Source organism: Pleurodeles waltl, chromosome 5 (genome assembly GCF_031143425.1).
Source record: "Pleurodeles waltl isolate 20211129_DDA chromosome 5, aPleWal1.hap1.20221129, whole genome shotgun sequence".
Taxonomy (NCBI): Eukaryota; Metazoa; Chordata; class Amphibia; order Caudata; family Salamandridae; genus Pleurodeles; species Pleurodeles waltl.
The window spans coordinates 537,111,599-537,123,770 of record NC_090444.1 but is presented as its reverse complement, the minus strand read 5'-3'; positions in this window follow the sequence as shown (position 1 = coordinate 537,123,770).

Genomic DNA, 12,172 nt, shown 5'->3' with positions numbered 1-12,172 from the left:
ACTTTGTTTCCAGCAGCTTTAAAGAACCCTGCCAGCTCCCCGCAAGAAGCGTGAGACTTGCAACACTGCACCCGGCGACCCCGACTCGGCTGGTGGAGACCCGACACCTCAGGAGGGACCCCAGGACTACTCTGATACTGTGAGTACCAAAACCTGTCCCCCCTGAGCCCCCACAGCGCCGCCTGCAGAGGGAATCCCGAGGCTTCCCCTGACCGCGACTCTTTGAACCTAAAGTCCCGACGCCTGGGAGAGACCCTGCACCCGCAGCCCCCAGGACCTGAAGGACCGGACTTTCACTGGAGAAGTGACCCCCAGGAGTCCCTCTCCCTTGCCCAAGAGGAGGTTTCCCCGAGGAATCCCCCCCTTGCCTGCCTGCAGCGCTGAAGAGATCCCGAGATCTCTCATAGACTAACATTGCGAACCCGACGCTTGTTTCTACACTGCACCCGGCCGCCCCCGCGCCGCTGAGGGTGAAATTTCTGTGTGGGCTTGTGTCCCCCCCGGTGCCCTACAAAACCCCCCTGGTCTGCCCTCCGAAGACGCGGGTACTTACCTGCAAGCAGACCGGAACCGGGGCACCCCCTTCTCTCCATTCTAGCCTATGTGTTTTGGGCACCACTTTGAACTCTGCACCTGACCGGCCCTGAGCTGCTGGTGTGGTGACTTTGGGGTTGCTCTGAACCCCCAACGGTGGGCTACCTTGGACCAAGAACTGAACCCTGTAAGTGTCTTACTTACCTGGTAAAACTAATCAAAACTTACCTCCCCTAGGAACTGTGAAAATTGCACTAAGTGTCCACTTTTAAAACAGCTATTTGTCAATAACTTGAAAAGTATACATGCAATTGTGATGATTTGAAGTTCCTAAAGTACTTACCTGCAATACCTTTCGAATGAGATATTACATGTAGAATTTGAACCTGTGGTTCTTAAAATAAACTAAGAAAAGATATTTTTCTATATAAAAACCTATTGGCTGGATTTGTCTCTGAGTGTGTGTACCTCATTTATTGTCTATGTGTATGTACAACAAATGCTTAACACTACTCCTTGGATAAGCCTACTGCTCGACCACACTACCACAAAATAGAGCATTAGTATTATCTATTTTTACCACTATTTTACCTCTAAGGGGAACCCTTGGACTCTGTGCATGCTATTCCTTACTTTGAAATAGCACATACAGAGCCAACTTCCTACACCAGTGGCAAATGAATCCAACTACCGTGGGTGTGAATCCCCCCCACCCCCCCCCCCCTCCCGAAAGGGGTCTGAAAAATACAATTTGCGCTAGCATTTTATTGCAATTAATTGAAAATTACTTGGGCCTTTTATAATAGAGTAATCAAAGTGGCCCTTATGGCGACAAACAACACTCAATAAAGACGATCATGACTGGTTAATGTTTCAATTATAAATATGAAGGGTAGTTTTAAAGGTTGTTACTGAACGTATACAACTCCAAAATAACCCCACCCTTGACATAAGGAACTAGGTCAGGCACCTTCTTACAAGGCGGTCAGTAGATATATCAGATCAAATTAGTATGCAATTGGAGATATTGGCTCTCATTATGAGTTTGGCGGGCGTCAGAGGCCGCCCACCAAACTTGTAATGCAATCAGGCTGTCCGGGCGTGTAGGGCCTTAACATTGACACTGGCTCGTAATCAAGCCGGCGCGAATGTGGCGGTGTGCCGAGTGCAGCAGTACCCGTTGTGCTTTCCACTGCCTGTAATTCGGGCAGTGGAAAGCGCGACGAGGCTGTCCATGGGGCCCCCTGCACTGCCCATGCCAAGTGCATGAACAACAGATGATGGACGGAATGCAGAACAAATCAAACATTCACCCCCAGTCACAGATCTGGGTTTAATCCATCAGTTTTTTTGCTTGCCATGCCATTCCAGTTTAGACCCAGCCATATGCAAATCAGTCTTGACCCTGTTCCCCATGGGAACAGTCCAGCCCGAACTGCGAGGCCAGGTCTTCCCTGGACCAGAAACAAGCATCATGGGACCGGTTTCAGGGTATCACCCGTCATCAGCCAGGCTAGCTTGAATCTGGTGGCACAGCAAGCATGGGACCCAAGTCTGGGCATTCCCTTCCCACTTGAGCGACAAATGCAAAAACAACAGATGATGGACGGAATGCAGAACAAATCAAACATTCACCCCCAGTGACAGATGTGGGTTTAATCCATCAATTGTTTTGCTTGCCATGCCATTCCAGTTTAGACCCAGCCATATGCAAATCAGTCTTGACCCTGTTCCCCATGGGAACAGTCCAACCCGAACTGCGAGGCCAGGTCTTCCCTGGACCAGAAACAAGCATCCTGGGACTGGTTTCAGGGTATCACGCTTCATCAGCCAGGCTAGCTTGAATCTGGTGGCACAACAAGCATGGGTCCACGTCTGGGCAAAATGCAAAAACAACAGATGTGTGCGTGGGCCGTGCAGGGGCCGCCGGTGTCCCCTTTCTGCCAGCCTTTGCATGGCGGGGCTATCGTCATGCAAAAGCTGTCAGAAAAGGGGCTTGTAATCCCTGGGGCAGTGCTGCCCTGGTGGATTACAACTGCCGAGACCACCAGGCTGTCAATTGGCGGCAACCTGGAGGTGCTGGAGGTCCGACAATGGCGCTTTCCCCACGGTTGTAATGTCGCGGTCAGAACGCCACTCTGGCGGTGGTCCGACCGCGACCATGACCCTGGCGGTCTGGTGACAGTCAGGGTCATAATGAGGCCCATTATGTTTGCAAGTTGATATTCGGTCCACTAGGGCTGTTGCATTAGCAATAACAATTGTGATTTTTTTTTATTTCAATTATTTTTCAAAATAATATTTTTTTTAAAGATCTCATACCCTGGGGTTTTTCTTTATGGACAATTAACTAGTTTTATGAGAGGTTGCTCAAAGAAATTCCATGAAGTTTATGTGTTTATTTTCATGATTCAAATGGTACAAGTAGCCTAGTCAAATGTAGAGTAAATGAAGAAACTAGAAGATTTTCTGTTGTCTGTCCTATGGTCACAAAGCAATAAAAGCACATATAGATATCCCAAACATTATTCATGCATGGCCCTCACAAAACAACAAAAAGCTCTGCGATACCTACTAAAATACCATACCTTATTGCAAATCAGTCTTAACCACTTATTTGGGCTTTTAGTAGGTGAGAGCCTGGATAGTTCCACAACAAAATAAACTGTGGATTAAGTAATACGATTATATAATATTACTTAAACAATTTAGAATGGACCACATCTGTAAAGAACGATTGAAATGTTTTCTTTGCTAAACATAACTATGCACTGGTTGATGGAGAACACACTAAAAAACAGGATTGTTAACGCAAAGTGCCTAGAGTGACTAGTGAGGTCTTCAATGGAGGGGGGCTACTGTGGACCTCCCCTGACTGCCCAAACCTACGTAGAGCAGTGGGGAGCAAGAAAGAGTGAGGTGGGGAAGGTACACAGAAGACTTTTAAAAAAATGTTTATTTATAAAATGCAACAGATAAAAAGAACATACATCAATGTCTATTGTGCAGTGCAAAACAAGTCATAAAGCGCGGGTCTTGAAAACAAAAACACATTATTGAGCCAAAGTTCATTGATCAAGGAAGAACACCAGTACATGATTATAATAGGAATAAAAAGATAAGAGCATGTATGGAAATTTATAGTAAAAATGAAGGCAAAAGAGTTAAAATGTGCAAATATGCGCAATATTATTATATAAAAATACATTCGTTGCTGAAAAAAAACCTCAAAAATAATCATTGCACCCCAACTCTGTAAATCTTCCCATTCGTCCCAAATTTTCCTATATCTTGTATTCTATCCCACTATTTTGGCATACAAGTACAAGGAGTTTGACCTTACGCATTTTGGCGTACCATCGAACAACTGCTGTGTGTTAAGGAGACGCAACCATGCAATGGTAGGTACTATACAACAAATGAAGGTGCAAAAGATGCTAACAGAAACAACATGCATCCTTCAGGCCTCAGAAGCACCCAAAGCAGCATCCTAAGTGAAAAGTTGTTTTGTTTTTGGCGTGGATGACATTAGCAGTAGAAATGACCTGGCAAAAGAAAGAGCACGGGTCTTATGGGAATGTTTACTCAGGACAGGGCGATGGTGCCAGGGCCTGGCCTTTAGGGAAGTTAGTGATTGACATTTTTGTGGAGCTAACCAGCGCAAGGCAAATAGGGACTATGGAACTTTTGGAACAAGGACCACATGCCGAGTGAAAAAGACAAAGTAAAGAGGTTGAACTTTCTTTGGCGAAACCAAATGACACCCTTCATAATGGTGACCTACATGGGCTTTGAATGCTGCAAGCAGACAAGCCAAAGGAATATATCTGCCTACTATAACTGCAAAAAAGTGTATTGATAGACAACAATGGAGAGACTTGAACAGTGTTAGACCGGCATCTAAGAAAGATAATGACTTGCTGTGGAAGATCTATTCTTAATTCTAAAGGGCCTTCATAAAGAACGAAATGCAGATGTGAAGCAGGACATGGCAGCAATGAGCAAAACTTTAACAAAAACAGTTTCCCCCCTCAAACAAGATGTAGACAACAAAGGCCACAGAGTGATGGACTTGGAGGAGAAAACAGATACTATCCTAACTGATCAGACTGTGAAGGAAGGAGAGGAAGCCAGTGTATGCTTAATATTGACGAAATGTGAAAATATAAATTGGGCCTGCTAGGAGAATGCCAGACTCCAGAACGTCGACAGAGGGAAAAGGCTTAGATATTATGGAATACGTGGACTACTTTTTACTCAGATTTTAGATATTTATGAAAGAGAATTGGCGAGAAGAGAGTTTAAAGGGTTGGATCTAGGCAGCAAGAGTGCAAAACAGACCTGGAGACAATGTTGCTAAACTGTCCTCGTATTAGCAGCAAGAACAACTGACAAAAATTGCTTCGGTGATTATCAAGGTGACACAACATTGATTCTGTAGGATCTGGAGTAATTGACTCTTGCTATAAGGAAGCAATTGCATCAAATAGTGGACAAACTCAAGAGGAGTCTCCATTTCCACTAGACATTTTTCTGCAATATACAATTTCATGTAGGTTATGATAACCAACACATCAGAGCGGAAGTGGAAAGCAGGAGCACACTTACAATGGAGACTATTTCCGATGAAATTACCACGACAAGTGGGAATGCATAAGTGGATGAGATCCAGTGAAAGGAACAGAGGCAGAAGTAAAGCCAAAGGTCAAAAAGGTGGAGCTAATTCTCAAAAAGAGGGAAAGTTTTAAAAGAACATAAATATCTGCAAATTAATGCTAGACCCTTGCGATACTTGGTTACCTGGAACCTCTGAACAAAAGATCTAGACTGGATAATTTCAGCTTCTAGACAACCACTTTAGATCAGAATGAAATGTATTATGAAAAGCCGGATTGGGGGTGCACGAGAGATGGAGAAAATACGAGACAGAGCAGTGGGATTAAGAATGAGAAAGTCGGGCTCTTGATAACTCTATTATTTAGTACTGGCTCCGGCTGGTGGATTTTTCACGTTTAGGGTAAAGCTGCAGCAGGACTTGGGGGAAGAGGACAGCAGATAGCTTTTGGGATGGGAACACTTAAAGGAGCAAGCTGGGTAACACTTTCCAGAATTGCAAAAACACTCAATAATAACAAGCTTTAAATTGCTTAATTTTAATGTTAGAGGCCTGAATTTGCCTGTAAAGAGATCAAGGGTGTGTACCAAACTAAAGGCGGTACAGGCGGACATAGTCCTCCTGCAGGAGACAAATGCCCTAAAGTATGTCTGAGTGGTATTGTCTGATCTGTGAGGGGTGGCGTAGGCATGCTTGGCTTGGTTGGAATGGTAGTGAGGAATGCTGCTTACTGGTGTAGGTGGATTTTTTTATTACCAATATAGAAATGACACTTCTAGAAAGTGAGCATTTCTCTGTGCTTATCACTCTGGTGTTTCCAAGCTTGCCTCCAATCCATGCATGGGGCAAAGTGACAGCTGGGCTTTGTGCTTACTTTTCAGACATCCTGTACACAGGGAAGGTGGAGGTGTCACAAGAATGCATATTGAATGGTCTTTTGGGGTGGGAGAAGGAGAGGCGGGGCACACCTGCATTTGTAAAGGCTGTGCCTTGGCCTCACACAAAGGGCTTGTTTACCCCCTACTGATGTCTGGAGACAATGCTGGAGGAGAGAGGGGGCATTCCTGGAACTGGTTAGTACTGGCTGGAACTCTGTCCCCCTTTTGTGAATGCTGCGCAAAATGAGAATAAGTTCAGGGGGCTGTCCCCCACATTTTTAGAACACTGATGGACCAGGAACCAGAGGCTGCTGGAGAATCTTGCCAGGAAACCACCATTGGGACTCTCTTACTGCTGTGCTGAGCTATGACCTGCTAGGTCACGAGTAAGGGCTGCCTCTGTACTCTACAGACCCTGATGTGCTGACCTGCTGCTTGCCCCTGCCGTGTGTTCTGGAGTGATAAGAGGGGCTGGGTGGTGTGGGCCTTTCACCCCTTGTTTAGTCACTTCAGCGCAAGAAAAGCATTTGGTGTTCTACTACTTCAGTGCGAGGGGAGCACTGGTCTGGTGCATTCTGGAGTGTGCAGAGCGTCTTATGTCCTTCTTGTGATAGAGTGTGTAGAGCGCTCCACTTTTTTCCCCTGCAGCGCATGAAGGGTGCTGTTTTTCATTAGTTCCGGCCAGCGTGAGGGGCGCCTACTTAATACAAGCATCCGTTGTGCTGGCGCTGCCTTCCCTCCCAGCGCAGAAGCAAAGAGGAGCCTGTTAGCAGCCTCTTGTGTGGTTGGACGAAGCAGTCTGTGGATGGTGCCCCCGGGGCTCAAATTGGCACTGCGGTGGCCCGGAACAGTGACATCTTGGGGAAAAGGCTTACACACCTTGATGGGTGTGGGCACTCTGTGGAGTCCGGTGCAGGGCCTGGGGAATCCCCCAGGGTGGTGGAGTCCTCCAAGTCATCCCTCGCAGATTGCGGAGTACAGAAAGGAACTCCCATGTACTCGTGTGCATGCCAGCAGGCTGTTGTAAAGCCCCATCTCCAAGGACCTGCATCTCCCAGCTCGCCGGCCAGCATGCCAGCTCTCCCCACCAGTCTTGGTGTGTGAGGATCTCGGACAGTAGGGAGGACCCAGTGAGGCCTCCCTGCTGACATCAGAGGTGTGGGGGGCGGTAGTAGCCCTCCCCACGTTGTACTTGGGTATGGGGGCTCATGTTGAATATATAGCAGGATGGGACAAAGACCTTGAAGGAGGCCACATTCCCACTTGGAGAAAATCTCACGTTTTAGGAATAGGAGTGATGAGGCTCCTACGCACCCAGAGAAAGTTTTGTTGGTAATTACCGTGCACCCTCTAAAATAGGTGCAGGAATTCAGTGACTGCTATATATTCTGCTCTGAGATGAGTGGCTTTATTTATCTCCTTAGGTTGTCCATTGGGTGAATGTTTCATTTTATGTGCACTCCTAATTATGTCTTGGCCTCTCTAATAATATACATATTCAGACGTGTGTTTTTTGGCTGATAATGACAACCCGACTATTGCTTGTGTTGCAGAATACCAGTAACCTATGTTTACCTGACTACTGCTTATTTTCGCAGAGAACTAGTAACCTGTGTAATGTTCCGACAACTGCTTGTGTAGCAGGGTATTACTGATACATGTTTCATTTGGTCTAATGCTATTGTATGCCATACAGTTTATTGTTACATAGCTTGTTTTGTGTTTCCTTTGTGGTGTATTTATTGTGTCACGTGTGTTGTGCGTGTTGTGCAAACGCTTTACACATGACCTGTGGGATGAGTCAGACTGCTCATGCCAAGCTACCAAGGAGGTGAGCAGGGGTTATCTTGGGTAACTCCCTTGCTTTGAATAGAGTGGTGGGTTCTGCCTGCTTATGTGCATACCCTAGCCAACCAGAAACCCAATTTCTAACAGTAATGAAGCCAACCAATATCAAAAAATGGATGGACTCTAACCACACTGTACACTGCCCATATGTCTCACAACTGGCAGCACACGTGGTGTCTAGTAAAAGACACCTAAAGAGGGGAGGGCAAAGGAAGGTGCAGCAGGACACAATCCAAAGCATCACCAGGTTGGCTTCTTGTGCACCACGGAGGAGCAGCGGGAGGGAACAGACAGGGTGACTGAGGGTAGAGAAAGCTACTGGGACAATGTTCCCAAGGTGGGGACAGAGAACACAAGAGCACATATTATAAAACACCACTCCATTTAGCAGTCTTGAGCTGCAAACTGGTAATGCATCATCATTTAGATAGAAAAAGCAACCACAATTTGGTAATGAACTATTCCATATGGTATCCACAGCAGCCAGAGGCTCGGAATTCACTCTTCCACGTGGTAACCAAATACTTATCCTTACAATGTCAAACCTGCAGATAAGAAGTACTTGTTAAGTCAGCTTGCAAAATGGACAGGTTTATTGAAGGCGACGTGGCTGCCACGTGTGAAAGTGCAACAAATAAAAGAGGAGCTCCACAGAGAGGCCTAGTCTTTATCCGCTTGACAAAATAATAATGCTCCATAGGGAAGTGCCCTACAATTTGGTAGAGAGAGCCTGTTTAGGAGAGAGACAGCTGAGTGTCAAGAGGCAGCGATATTCAGAAAAATGCAAGCGGGAGAGATAGAAAGCGAGAAGACAACTGGGGGTCAATAAAACTGGGCCCAGCAGGGGAATGCGATGATCAGGGAAACTGAAGTGAACAGATGCCAAGCAGCATGTCACACCGAGGCAGGAACAGATGGCTGGGCAGGGAGAGAGGAATTTGATCGGAAAGAAAGGCAGTCACAGGCAGTGACGAGAAAGAAGGGAGAGGGGTGCACAAGAGACCAAACAGAGCACAAAATGGGGAGAGAATGAAGCGAGAGCAACACGAAATCAAGGAGCAGAGGGGAGAGAAGCATAAAAGGGACACAGCTGGGAAAAATGCACTCTTGTGGAGTGTTTAGTCAAAAAAGAAACAAAGTAGCTCCCGAAAATATAGCAGTGGAAGTACACACGTAATGCATCCATGCTCCTGGGGAGAGACAAACATAAGAGGGCGGAAGTTTACAGCAGCTGACCAATGGGAAGCAATCAAATTAAAGTGACAATGAAGTCAAGTAATGGGTGGGCTCTAAGCCCACTGTAAGTTAATATGTCTCGAAGAGAGAGTGCATGTGCTAAGCGAGACCTAGAAAGGGGACACAAGTGGGTTTGGATTGAGGCACTATATTACCCAGATGCACTTACGGGCCACATGCAGGAATCATAAGTTGCCAAAACATCTATGAAACACTTACAGGGAGTGATCCCGATAACTGAAACAGACAAGTCTGGAAGGTAGAAACTTGTAAAATGTAGCTTAAGAAAACATACCGACACAGTGGCTATACCATACCTACCTAACAGTTTGGGTTCATCAACGCTGTGCTGAGAAAACTGCAAGGATTTTGCAGACAGAGACATCATTTTAGGAGAAAATGTTAATCATGGGCCTAACATTGCTCTAGATTGATCTGGTAAAATTACAGACAGGTGTGCCACATGTCCGAGATAAAATGAAGAAATTTCGAGACCTCAGATTGATTGAGGTTTGGAGGGCTGACATCCTAATGAAATGGATTTTAACTTTTACTTCTATGAACACCATGCCTTATGGAGAAAATATTGACTATTTCTAACCAGTTAAGAAATAATGGGTTAAATGGTGAGGGCCAAGATAGGGGTTACTGCAATATCAGATGATTCCCCTGTGGCAATCAATGTTAATGGGATAGACACAGCCCCAGACACAGGAGATGGAGACTGCAGAGACATATACTACAAGATGCAGCTAACAGGGCCAAAATAGTGTACACTATCGCTGACTACCTCAAGATTCCTCCGGGAACATGGGAAACACATTGGGAGCAGCTGAAAGTGGTGACTCCACACTACCTCGGACGTGAAAGAGCAGCAACACGTGTCACTCCAGCGTGCTGTCGACTGCTACTGGTCTTATTTCTGTGCCCACAGACCTGAAGCATGAACTGTTGGTACCAGCGTGCTGAATACTATTCTGGGAACATTTTATTTGTTATAAAAAAGGCCACTATATAGAACAGGGAAGTGGGAAATCTGCGGTTAAGGAGATTAACCACCTGACAGAGGGTGTTACGCAAGGTAAGTAACTTGCTCTTCAGATAAATACTTCTAACTTTAGATTCCTCACCTCAGAGTAGACACCAAAGCAGTACCTCCCCAAGTAGAGGGTCTGTGAAATGATTCACCAAAAGTTTTGGAGGACCGAGTGGGACATGGCTGTCAAGGCACTAGTGCTTTGTGAAAGTATGTACTGATGCCAGTGTCCCAGCCTGTCAGATTTCAAGGGCAGGCACTCTGCAAGTCCACACAGTGGTAGCAGCCTTAGCCCTGGAGAATAGGGTCCTCAGACTTTTCAGGTCCTGCTCCATGGCCAGTGAATGGCAGCTCTTAATGCAGAGTCTGTCCACCTGAACAGGGTCCTCTTGTGCATAGCTTTCCCATTCTTTGCTCTGGAAAACCCCACAAAAAGTTGATTGTTCACTTAATGGTCCTCTTTCGAGGAGTGAGTAGAAGCAAAGACTGCAGGCATGGTGATGGATTGCCCAACTTGGAGCCAAGACCAAGTTAAGATCACAAATGCCTTACATACAATTTGAGAGGAAATGTGTGTTAAGCTTTTTATCAGTCTAATCAGAGACTTAAACAGGTGATTTAAACATGGGTGGTTGGCCAGGCAAACATAGGCCAAAAGGGCTGACAAATAGCACTTAAGAGTACCCACTGCAAGGCCTTGCTGGGCAAAAGTATTCAACAGCTTTGCTTACAAAGAGTTAGTGGTGCGAACACTAAACAAGGTCACGGTCTGGCATCAATGAACTTCATGGAAGGGCGCATGGTGGCAAGAATTTCACCCGCCATTTCAGACAGCAGATTATATGCAGTCAATTGCAGTCAATTGCTGTCAATCAATCTCCATGCATGTAGCTATGAACTGTGTAGATAAGGGTGGGGTATACTGCCCTGTTGGTGAATGGGAGGTCTTTACAAAATGAGATCTTGACCAGAGGACAGATGCTCATGTCTAGAAAGTCTGAGTATCCCACTCTCCTGGCTTAGTCTAGAGGCGCAAAGACAATTCGGGCCTGGCCGTTCCTGGTGTTCTTCAGAAATCTCTTCAGAAGAGGCCAATGCCTCCAGGTGTACAGGAATCACATGTTCCATTCTAGCCAATATGTATCTTCAAAGGGTTTTTGAAGAATATCCAACATGCAAAACATCTGACATTTAATGTTCTTGACGCTGGTGAAAAGATCTGAAAGAATGCTCTGACATTTCAGACATCTCTAAAAGGGCACAGCCTTCTGACATAGGATCCCACTCTGCCATGCTTGTTGCAGTACAAAGCAGCTGTACAGTCCATGAGAAGCTGCACCACCATCCCCTGGTGCACTGCAAGAAGGCCTTCAAAGCTAGACAGAGGGTCCAAACACAAAAAGACCAGAGTCTCCTGATCTAAGCCTCTCCCGGATGACCTCCTCATCCCAGCAGAGATGCATCTGTCACTACAGTCAGCTCAGGGTAGGAAAGAAGGAGCTGGACCAATTGGGTTGGAGCAGCCACCACTGCATGTCTCTAACTGTCTCCTATGAGACCTGAATGACATTGGTCAGATGGCACTGGTGCTTGGCCAGTTGGAACTTCACGTTCCATTGCGGAAACAGAATATGCCACTTGGCACAGCTGATGAGGATGATGGTGTAGCCTAAGAAACCAAGAAGCTGCAGATATGCTCTTGCTAGGATTCAGGATCAAGTCTAAAACTGGACTTGTTGCAGCTGAGCAAAAGCCCTTTCCACTGTGTCCAGGATTGCTCCAAGGAATGGACGCCTCTGTGAAGGTGTCAGGTGGAATTTCAGCACATCCTAAATAAGCCCCAATGATGTTTAGAGGTTTGCCATCATCCTGCGGTGGTCCACGAGTGACTGTGGATAGCCCACTTTCAACAGCCAGTCATTGAGGTACAAGAATATAGGTATCCCTGATGTCCAAAGATGGTCAGTGACCACTGCTATCACTTTCAGGAACACCCGAGGGACACTTAGGAGGCTGAAAGAGTGC